The sequence below is a fragment of the Eutrema salsugineum genome, unplaced genomic scaffold (genome assembly GCF_000478725.1).
Source record: "Eutrema salsugineum unplaced genomic scaffold, Eutsalg1_0 scaffold_16, whole genome shotgun sequence".
In the NCBI taxonomy this organism is placed as follows: Eukaryota; Viridiplantae; Streptophyta; class Magnoliopsida; order Brassicales; family Brassicaceae; genus Eutrema; species Eutrema salsugineum.
The window spans coordinates 5,144,430-5,156,479 of NW_006256858.1; the positions used below are offsets into that span (position 1 = coordinate 5,144,430).

The following is a 12,050-nucleotide window of genomic DNA, read 5'->3' on the forward strand; positions in this document are numbered from 1 at the left end:
TGCTAACAAGTACAAAAAGGAAATGGTCTTTGAAGAAGGAGACATGGCGTGGATTTACTTAAGAAAAGACAGGTTTCCCAATGAAATAAAGTCTAAGCTCATGCTGCAAATCGATGGACCTTTCAAGATTGTCAAGAAGATCAATAACAATGCCTACCAGCTGGACCTTCAAGGTAAGTATTTTGTGAGTTCGAGCTTCAATGTTTCTGACTTAGTTCCTTTTCTTGCAGAAGATACAGATTTGAGGACAAATATTTTTCAAGTGGGAGAGGATGATATGATCAAGACCAGCTTAGGAACTGAGGAGATCAATGGGGAGCAAGGAGAGCCTGAACCAGAATCGAATGAAGACCAAGGGCAGCTGAAACCCGAGGAAGCAAGTATAGACAAAGACAAAGACTTGCATCTTCCAATTGGTCCAATGACGAGATCAAGAGCAATGAAGTTCACGCAAGCTTTTCACAAGCTGTTATATCACATTCAGGGCAATCTTAAGTGTGCTAATCCAACTACACTGGTTGTGATACAAGGCACTTAAGAGTTCATCAAGAGAGGTGTTGTGACTTGTGCTCTTTTTCCCTTCGTTTGGTTTTGTCCCAATTGGGTTTTCCAAACAAGGTTTTTAATGAGGCTTGTTCACAACACTTTTACAAAAGGCCTCTTGATGGAAACTTAGCCCATTTCGTTCACCAGAAGCGATCAAGGAAGAGAGGAGCCTATTTTCAAATTCAAACTAGTCTAGGTCTTAGTCATTGAGTCTTTAAGTCGTCTTAGTTGTTTTTGTTATTTCCTATGTGTTTCAAGACTCTATATGTATTGCTCGTGTCTTTCTTTTCAACCTATCAAACCTTTTATTCTAAAACTTTCTCTCTAAATTGTTTGATCAAGCTTGCTTAGTGAATTCGGATCTTTATCCTTTCATTACAAGCACTTCTATTTCTATTGATAGTCTAAGAGATATTTCATCTCTCTTAGAAGTATCAAGGCGTTTTCACCAAGTTACACCATATTTTCATCACTTCACATCCAGTTCCTTCATTCCGCAATATCTCAAACCATCGAATTTCGAAATCACAATCGTTGGAGAAAAGTCCAGGGCTTGATCCTTACCTAGGATCATATCATGAACCCAGGTGGTGCCTTGCTCTGCTGCGGCTGAGAACTGAAGTTTGTACCCTGATTAGGCTGCTGTTGCTGACCATATTGCTGTCGAGGCTGCACAAACTGTTGCTTTGGCTGAAAAGAACTTTGAAACTGAGGCTTAGGGGCAAAGCTTTGCTGGTTCTGCTGAGAAGGATACACCTGATCTTGTGGGTTTGCCACATTAGTGTTGTTGGCATTGAAGTTGTTGAACCTTTGGTATCTGTTCTGGTTCCCATTGTAATTCAACTCTTCTTGGGTTAAGCCTTCTTCATTGATGTTCTCAAAGCGTGGAGACTCTTCAAATTCACCAACATAATGGATTGGTTTTTGGGAAACCATCATCAGCTTGTCAAGTTCATTTCTCAGCTCTTTAACTTCTCTAGTAAGATTTTGCTCTGAGCTTGAACCATCTGATATGTTTGCTCTGTCTTAATCTTCACCATATGTGTCATTAGACATTGCCAAATTCTCCACAAGTTCCATAGCAGCTGTATCTCCTTTGCCAAGAAATTATCATTGGATGCTGTGTCTAATTGGTTCCTGATTTTAGGTAGTGCTCCTCTAAAGAGTGTAGAGAGTAGAGAAGCTTCAAAAAACCCATGGTGTGGACACTGATTGATGTATGTCCTGAACTGCTCCCATGCTTCTCCAAAAGTTTCATTGGAGTGCTGTGTGAAACTAGAGATCTGGTTTCTAAGCTTTTCTGTCCCGCTTGTGGAGAAGAACTTGGTGAAGAAAGCCTCTTTACATTGTTCCCAAGTCTGAATGCTCCCAACTGGTAGATTCCTCTCCCATTGTCTTGCTTTGTCCCCCAGGCTGAATGGAAACAACCGCAGCTTAAAACCATCTCCAGAGACTCCATTTATCTTGGTCAAGTTGCAGACCCTATCAAACTGATCAATAGGGTCCAATGGGTCTTCCATTGGCAGTTCATGAAACTTAGAGTTTTGGACCATATTAATCAGTGATGCTTTGACTTCAAAATTATTGTTTTCCACTGGTGGACAAACAATACCAGCTCTGTTCTGGTGAGAATTGGCTGTATCATTGACTCCCACATAGATTGTTTGGTGTCCTTGACGTCTTTAAGCCTCTGGCTGAGGCTGAGGAATGTTGTGAGCCTTCTGCTCATTCCTATTTGCTTGCTGTTGATTCTGCTGAGCTTGGCGTTCATTCCTCTGTGCCATGTTTTGATTGATGAACGCTTGCTGCTCATTCCTCCCAGTTGGAGCCTGATTTTAAGTGAGCCTGATGCTCAACTTCTTGAGCGTGTTGCTCCATACCCAACTGATCCAGATCTTCTTCTTGATTAGCAGCTCTGTCTCGTTCTCTTCTTCCTCTTCTATCCAGCAAGTGGATGTTATCAATAAAGGGTTCAGCTGCTTCACAATTCCTACTACTGGTTCTGGGTCTATGTGACATAAACCTGAAACTCAGCACTCAAGAGTTTAATCAGTAAAACAAAAGGTAAAAAGGCTTGATCTCAAGAAAGCATCAAGAACTAATGCTAAACCACACTTCGGCAACAGCGCCAATTGATAACTATAGGTTTTTAAACCTTTAGTTGGGGTTATCAGTCCCTTGTCTTTGTAATACAAAGGGGTTATTAATCCAAATATGTGGGTAGACACTACTTCATGATGAAAGTTTCTTAATCCAAGCAATATGATGAGTTTTTGATTCAAACAAGTGATTAACTAAAGACTAAACAAGATTAACAAACTATCAAGTGATCTAAACAATAAGCAAGTAATAGCAAATGACAAGTGAATGAATATGAAATGATGGAAGCATGAGATTCTAGACATGATAGTTGGCTAGGGTGCTTTGGAGCTACGCTAGAAGTGCTAATGACAATAATGAAACATGATTCAAGTGATTTGGGATTCTAATCAAGCCTTAATCTTTCCCAAGCATCAAGACACAAATCAAGCCATTTCACATACCCAATCATCATTGGAGACCAAACAACAAGACAGCATTAAAAATCAATCCCAAGTGATCATTTATGTAAATAACAAACATCATCATGGCACTAATGCATAATCTTCTAATATAGCTCTTTCAGAAATTTCAACAAACACTTTTAGTGCATGAGAAACCCATATTCTACCATATAAACATCACAACTGATGGGCAAGGATCTAGCATAGAGACCTGCTATTTAGAGAGATGAAAACATGGATCTAGCCCTAAGCACTCCTAATCTAACAACTTAGCATCCTAACCTACATATCTATAACCTCATTAAGCAAACTACTCACTAATCATACTAGTCTCTCTTAAACCTTTGCAAGTAGAGTAGATTGGCATGATTAATGATGGGGAAATGATGGAAGATGGATTAATGATGATGGAAAGATGATTAAAGCTCTTAAACTCTCTTGATTCAAGAAGGAAATGGAGATATCTCTCTCACAGTTTGTTCTTTCACAAAAGAGGCAAAAAGCTTAAGGGGAATAGGAGTTGTCTTTGGGAAAAAAACCCTAAATATATATATATATATATATATATATATATATATAGTATCTCTTGCGGACCGGGTCAGCCCAGGACAAACTAGGTACTGACCCAGCTTCAAATGGATAATGTGTTAAGTGTGCGGGTTGGTCAAGTGCTTCCCATCCTGCAAGCCTGAGTCGCACAGCCATGGAACTAGTTTTGTTCGCCTAAACTCCTTCATCCTCAGCCGTATGCTTATCCCGGTCTGTTCTGCGAATACATGTGCTGTTCAGGTCTTCTGCTCTTCAACTCGCACAACCAAGACACATTCTGGAGAAGAGATCTGTGCGAGTTGGTCTTGTTCACTCCCAAGTCGCACAAGTCTGGAAAGATGTTCTTGCGAGTTTGAATCTTGTAAACCAAGCCGCATTTCCTTCTCGGTCTTAACAGCAAACATGTGTACGGTTCAGGTTCTTTTGCTCTTTAACTCGCAGACTCATGTAGCACAGGATTTCAAACTTGTGTGCAAGATAGTCTCCTTCAACTCCAAGTCGCAGGCCCAACTCGGTTTGATCAGCGAACACATCTGCGCCTTAGTTCATTGCTCGGCCAACTCGCATGCCCAAGTCGTACAGCTTATGGACTTAGCATATTTCAGCTTGGAAGTCTTTGGTATTGCTCAGGGTTTTCTAACCCGCACATCTCCAGTCGCACCCTATTTCCCATAACAAAATCTCTCAGAGCTGCGAGTTAATTAAGTCGCAGAACCGTCTCGCACACTCCATATCTTGTCAGACCACTTTGCATTCGGGACACTGTAACTTCTAGGATATGGGTCCAAATGGCATGATTAGAGTTCTATTAGAAAGCTAACTCAAACATCTCGAACATTGATGAAGAACACAATGGTATCCGAGAAGTGGAAGGTCTCCCGGATCGCTGATCTATGCAGTGTATCAGAAAGACCCGGGGAAAGGCTTCTGAAGCTGTCTTAATTCCGGAAACGTTATCTCTCAGCTCAGACCTCCAAATCGTGTTATTTAAAGTGTTCTGGAAAGAGGACTCGGAGGTCTTCAATCTTGATGAAGGCTTCGGAAACTGAATCGGACGTGAAGGGCATCGTCTTGCGTAACCTTTGAAGTACATCGGATCGGTTTCGAAAGGAATCATCACAAGTATGCCTTCTGATGGCTATAACTTACAGCTCACGGATCCGAATCAACTGACTTCATTTGTCCTGGAACCAGAACTCAATTCTCTCCAACTTTCATGAAGACTTTGGAAGCCAAATCGAACTTTAAGACTCCCCGGACGGCTAATCTTTGAAGCTTGTCGGGAACCGGAGACTTATGCCGAGTCTTCATGTACAGCGGGTAGCTTTTTTCCCGAGAGTCAGTTCCGCGATAAGCTTTTCATCCGATAAAATCCAACCCGTCTCCGCATAAAACTCAGCCGATAGCTTCCTCATCCGGTACAGCATTTCACCGAGCCAAAGTTCATCCGGCTGTGATTTTTAGCCGATACTGCTACGAACCAGACACAATCATCACCCAATAAAATCTTTCCCACCCGGCAGATGTTTTGGTGGACGGAAAGCTTCCCAGTAAGCGTTTTTAGCCGGTAACCTCCAAAATCTTGATTCCACCAATTTTGAACCTCCAAACTCCATTTAAACACCTGGTCTCAACTCTTCTGCTCCAAACAGACTCCACAGTACCTCTTTAAGACTCCAAACATGCAAAGACTCCTTTGGACCTAATGTATCTCCTAAGTTCTAAAACAATGCCTAAAGACCTAAAATGCATGAGAAAAAACATGATTTCGACTTAAAAATGCAACCTAAATGATGCAATTTATGAATATATCAGTTAGATCTTCAAATACTCTCGATGCACTAAAAACAGAAAAACGGAGAGAGCATGAGCTGTGACTGTGGCCAAGCCATGTTTCCCCGCGGGTACAATTACTGTGACCGCGGCCAGACATCATTCACCTCCAGAGACGACTTAATTAAAGCCCAATTTGATCTCGTCATTATTTTTGAAGCCCTAAGTGTCCAAGACAACTCCAGAAGATGTAAATACCTCCCTTAGGTCTAACTAAAGCGTAGTTCGTGAAAAGGGAGAGAGATTTGTGTGTGTGCCTCATTCTTACAAAAACCTTAGAAGGAGCCGCCAAGGAAAGCATCATCGTGCCTCCATCTGCATCTCCATTTCTCATTCTTCTTCCTTGTTCTATTTAATTTCCAGCAACTACTACTCTATGATGTTTACATACGCTATGTCTGGGCAGTTTTCCAATTGGTTTTAAAGAGATTTTTCAAAGGGAATTTCGTGTATCTATACCATGAATCGCTAGATTTAGGATTTACAATCTTCTAAGTGTTCTTCGTTAACCTTTATTCTTAATGTGTGATTCTCTGCTGGCCACTTAGAATTCAATCTCGATAACTGATGTTGCGAAAGTTTTCATTAGGTATCTGACCTAGGGGAAACGAGCAATCATGCCATAAGAATGGAAACCTACCTATGGGTGAGTTGTGAATGTAGATGAGTCTTGTTCAAACTATTGCGTACAATTGTGGTTGGGCGGGTCGAAAGTTACTGGTCAGAGTCGTGATTGACAGTTGGTTAGTACTGAAAGAGTAGGCTAGTCATACTACCGTGCTCGAGTTCTAGAACATCGTAATTGATTACCGTTATCATTTATTTCCGTCATAGGTGTAGTCCATGAATCCCTGCGAATATCCTAAAGCCCGGCGTCCGTTTATAATTGCTTTCACCTTCGATTTTTATTTGCTTTTTACTTGCTTTGCTTTTTAGATTAGATTTAGTGACACCCAAAACCAAAACCCAGTTTATTTAAGTTCTAGTCTGATATAAGCATTAGTATGAATTTGTACTGAAGCAACTAAGTCTTTGTGGATCGATACCCTAAGTACTACAACGCACATCTGTGCACTTGCAGAAATTTAGGTGTTAAAATTTAGAACATGAAGCTTAGTAAACACATTTATTTTTACTTTTCATCAAGTTTTTGGTGCCGTTACTAGGGAATTAGATCTATTTCATTGCGAATCTCAGCTTAAATACATTAGAACCCTTGTTTATTTTTACTTTTTCTTTTGAATGTTTCAGGTTACTTGAAAATGGGAGACCGGGAAGATGTTCCCGTAACTCTCTGTGATCCACCACCTCTCATGGATGATAACAGGAGCAATTAAAGCTTAACAAACCGATCGATGATGATGACGAGCTGATCGGAACGATAAAAAGGGAGGATGATGATGAGCTAATAGGAAACTTCGATTCACTCAAAAAGTTACGGGATATTGAAGAGCTATTCGACCACCCATACCAGAGGATGGTAAAACCAAAATAAAGGTACCCCATATCTATGTAGTTCAATAGAATCAATACTATGGTTACTCAACCAAACACCCAATGGACCATATCGAGTCGTTTGAAGAATTATAAGTGATAACACTGGATTTTAACCATTTTTTATGGATCGTTTTAATATCTTATGCAGGTGTTTTAACTCTGTTTTCAATGGTTTTTAAGTAATTTCTATGCTTTAGAGTTTTAAAAGACTTTTCAGGAGACTTGGACTAAAGATGTGCAATTTAGAACAAATGAGCAATTTTGGATAAATGCAGACCGTCAGAAATATGATACTCGATGAAGACCTTCTCACCGTCTGATCATCCCCAAACTTTGAGAAAACATAGAGGAGACAACCAGCTTTCTAAGGAAATTAGTTTGGAGACAAACCAACGGTAAGATCTTCAGATATTCCCGATGCACTTAAGATAGAAAATGCATTCTCGAAGGTGAGCATAGGCCGCAACCGCGGCCAGACCATGATTCCCCGCGGTCAGGAACACCGCGACTATGGCCAGACAACGTTGACGTCCGAAAGTGACCTCATTCAAGCCCAAGTTCAGCCCACTACATATTCTTCAAACCCTAGACGTTTCCAACGAATTCGAAGGCTATATATATTTGTTTTAGGTCATTCTAATGACCAAGTTGTGGAGAGAGAGCAGAGAAGAGCCGCACGCCTCGGAGTAGCCGTCTTCAGGAGAAGGAGTCGCCAAAGGAGTCATCATCGATCTCCATCTTCATCCTTGTTCTTCGTTATTTACCTTTCCCTTATTTAATTTCCAGCAAACTACAATACTTCTGTGATATTTTCATACACTATGATTGAGTAATTCCCTTGTTAGGTTTTAAGGGATTTTTTAAAGGGATTCATGGATTGATTTCTGGTTTGTTAGATTAGGGTTTATGTTTAGAGTTCTTCGTCTAAATCTGTGTTTCTTTTATGTGGCTTGGATCGATCATCTAGCTACTGCGATTAGGTTGATTTACTCACCGAAAGTGTTGTTGAATCGATTAACCCTATTTAGATGAACAAATTCTCTTAGACAGCGTGAGTCGATATAAAGCATTTTGTGAAATTATCAAACTGATTTTTCTATATACTTAGAGAACTGAATGGGAGTTTAGTAAATCTGAGTGAATTGATTTGTGATTAATACTATGTGAGTAGGTTAGTCTGGGTTTGATTTCAGGAACATATCTATAGAAAAACTCTATGTTTAAACCTCTTGGTAGCTAGTCTATGATTCCCGGCGAATTCCCTAACACCCAACACTTTCTCGTATTGATTTGATCTTACTGTTTACTAGATTTTAAGTTTATTATTTTCTATTTTTGTCACTGTTCACAACCCCCAACCAAACACCCATATTTTCATCTTAGCTCAGTTCTCATCTCAAGTAAACTCGTATTGCAGTTACTTGGTTTTCAGTGGATCGACCCCTAGTACTACAACGTACATCTGTGCGCTTGCAGAAAACTAGGGTTAAAACCTGAGCACATCAAGTTTTTGGCGCCGTTGCCGGGGACTTTTAACGTTGCCAACGAGTTTCAGGTCATCATCGAGTCTAAGGTACGTTCTCTTGTTCATTTTTGAAATATATATATATATATAATATATATTCATATATATATATATTAATATAAAAAACGAAAAAATATAAATACATACATATATAACTATAAAAAAATTAATTATTGTTTTATATAAAAGTATATATATATATTAACATAAAAAATTATATATATATATATAAACTAAAAAAAAAAAAACACACACACACAAAAATTAGAGATGGGCGATAACAATAGACACTTGCAAGGTTTAGATAGGCTTAGAGATAACTGTCACGTCCAGCAAAACGTTGATGAGCACGTTAGGTTCCAAAACGCTCCTCGCTTAACTCTAAGAGATTATAACACTCCGTATGCTTTCTATGAGAACCGTTCTCCCATTAGTCTACAACCCATCAACGTAGACTATGAGATTAGCCCAAATCTCATAAAATTGGTCAAGCAGAACCGGTTCCATGGCGATGCATCAGAGAACCCCATGGACCATCTCAAAGATTTTGAAGAAATCTGCAGCACCAAGCAATCGATCGGAGTTCCTGCAGATTTCATAAGTGCAAGTTGTTTCCATTTTCTCTTTGTGATAAGGCATGTGCATTGTTTAATTCTTTGTTTCCTGGTTCACTCGGATCATGGGACGAATGCAAGGCTGCCTTCCTTAACTACACCACCTCTAAATCAAACTTCTTTAGAGACAAGATATATTGGTTCCAACAAAAAGGAGGCGAACCTTTTCATGAAGCTTGGGATCGTTATAAAGGCTACATTAGAGAATGTCCTCACCACGGTTTTACGGAGACATGCATCTTGAACACTTTCTACGAAGGTCTTGAATGGACATATAAGGCACCTCTAAATGTAGGAAGCGATGGAAACTTCATGACAAGGACTGTGGAAGAAGCTTACATCTTGATTGATAATCTTGCTACAAGCAGCAGAAACAATTGTCCTGATCAAGGAAGAACGTCACGTTCTACTTCCCATGATCATGAGGAAATTGAAGAACTTAAAGCCATGGTGAAATTGTTTCTAAAAAATCACCAGCGTTCTGTTAATGCCTGCGAAGCAGTTAATGCAGCTGAGATTAATCATCAAATTGGAGCACAAGATCACGCCATATGAATCTCCAATCTGCTCCAAAATCATCTCCAACCTCTCAAGACAACAAGCTCGAGCTTATGGTGCAACCACTTCTTACGAAGCTGAAAAGATTAGCAGACGATGTGGATATAAGAGTGGAATGCTTATACACTGACCTTAATGGTAAATTTGAAGCTCTTTCCACTCATGTTGATAGCATGGACGTGCAGCTATCACAAACCATAGATAGTTCAAAGCACTGAAGTTATCGAGAGATGAATCGCTGAGGTACGTGAAAAAATCGCCCAAGACACTCGCAACCTTGAGCTTAAGTTAGACAACATGAATGATCTTGGGTACAAGGTAGACATCATGTATGATCACCTCAACGAGAACAATGAGGAGTCACTTGAGAAGTTCACTAATGATGCGATTGTAAACGGGGTATTGGTTCGTTCTACTAAGCTTCATATTTTAAATTTATAACCCCTAAATGTCTGCAAGTGCACAGATGTGCGTTGTAGTACTTAGGGTATCGATCCACATAGACTTAGTTATTTCAGTATGAATTCACGGCAATGCTTAAATCAGACTAGAACCAAATAGTTTTGGGTTTTGGTTTTGGGTTTTTGGTTGTCACTAAATCTAAAGTACAAAGCAAAGAAAGTAAAAGCAATTAAAAACAGAAGCAAGTGCAAGCAAGTAAAAATCGAATGTAAAGCAAACAAAATCGAAGGTTGTAAGCAATTAAAGACAAACGTTGGGCATCAAGGGGTTTCGCAGGGGTTCATGGACTAAGCTATGTCGATTTAAAACAAGTGATAAAGGTAATAACCTACATATGTTCTAGAACTCGAGACACGGAAGTATGAATAGCCAACTTTCGCAGCACTAAACAACTATCTCTTGCAACCCTGATCAGTAGGTTTCCACTCTGATCCTGGAAGGGAGAAGATGCAATACCAGAACAAGACTCATCAACATTCACAACTCAACTACAGGTAGGTTTCCACTCCTATAGAATTATTGCTCGTTTCACCCTAGTTCAGACAATCAATGAAAGCTTTCGCAACATATCATATCAGATCGGCTTCTAAGTGGCCACCAGAGAATCATGCAGTAAGATTAAAGCCAAACGAAGAACATCTAGAAGATTATAAATCCTAAATCTATCGATTCATAGATAAGACACACGAAATTCCCTTTGAAAACTTCCTTTAAACCCAACTGGGTAACTACTCAAACATATTGTAACATAGCATCACAGAGTATTGAAAGTTGCAGGAAGTTAAAGAAAAGAGGGAAGAGGAACGAAGAACAGAGTCGACAGCGGAGGCACAATGATGCTATCCTTCGGCGGCTCCTCCTTCTAAAACGGCGGCCTCCCTCTCTAGGGTTTTGAGTCTCACACGAAAATTTAAGTACAGAAAAGAACACACCCTTTAGAATGACCTAAAGAGGGTATTTATAGCTTCTGGAGTTGTCCTGGACACTTAGGGCTTCAAAAATAACAAAAGGAATTGATCTGGGCTTTAATTAAGTCATCTGGAAAGTGAACGACCAATGTCCGCGGTCGCGGTTGCTCTACCCGCGGAAAAATAGGTGTTGGCCGCGGTCCCGGCACATGGCTCTCTTCCGGAACTGCATTTTCTGTCATTCTTGCATCAGGAGTATCTGAAGATCTAACCGTTGGATTGTCTCCAAACCAAGTGAATTAGAAAGCTGGTTGGATCCTCTATGTTGTCTCAAATTTTGGGGGTGATCAGACGGTAAGAAGGTCTTCATCGCTTATCATACTTATGACGGTATGCATTTATCCAAAATTGCTCATTTGTTCCAAATTGCATATTTTTTGCCCAAGTTTCCTGTAAAGTCTTTTGAAACTCTAAAACATTGAAAAAACTTTAAAACCATTGAAAACAGAGTTAAAACACCTGCATAAGACATAATTATGATCCATAAAAGTGGTCAAGATACGGTGTTATCAACTCCCCCAGACTTACCTTTTTGTTTGTCCTCAAACAAAGTTAATTCAGGAAAGAAATTTTAGAAAATCGCAGGAACTAAACAATATCTCAGTGACCGTCCTTCTAAACCATAACTTATCGTGAAACATCTATTTAGATATAGTCTAGAAAATTCTCACCAAAATACAAACAAAACTAGTCCATTAATCCGTCATGCGAAAATCTACACACTTAGATCTAATTTCCGGTCAACTAGCTCTCTACATTCATTAAGTATATTGGTGAATTCTCATCAAATACATTATTCAGGGTAGACGTCGTTTGGCATTAAGGCTATTTAAGTGGTGGAGTTTAAGTATTTCGGGTTACCTGAAGAATATGGAGGATGCAAGATATTATGCAAAACCGCTAGAGAGAGAGAAGGACCTGTGGATGACCGCAGATTTTCAGTCACTTCTCCTTC

The 12,050-nt window shown here is 39.7% G+C and overlaps 2 non-coding genes across 2 annotated transcripts; one reads left to right on the forward strand and one right to left on the reverse strand.

The window, feature by feature from the left end:
• The first annotated feature begins 1,737 nt into the window (after positions 1-1,737).
• LOC112087900 lies at positions 1,738-1,844 on the forward strand. The gene has a single exon (XR_002900307.1). It is a non-coding gene; the product is annotated as a small nucleolar RNA R71 (small nucleolar RNA).
• A 7,376-nt stretch (positions 1,845-9,220) lies between these two features.
• LOC112087915 lies at positions 9,221-9,331 on the reverse strand. The gene has a single exon (XR_002900321.1). It is a non-coding gene; the product is annotated as a small nucleolar RNA R71 (small nucleolar RNA).
• Positions 9,332-12,050: the final 2,719 nt, after the last annotated feature.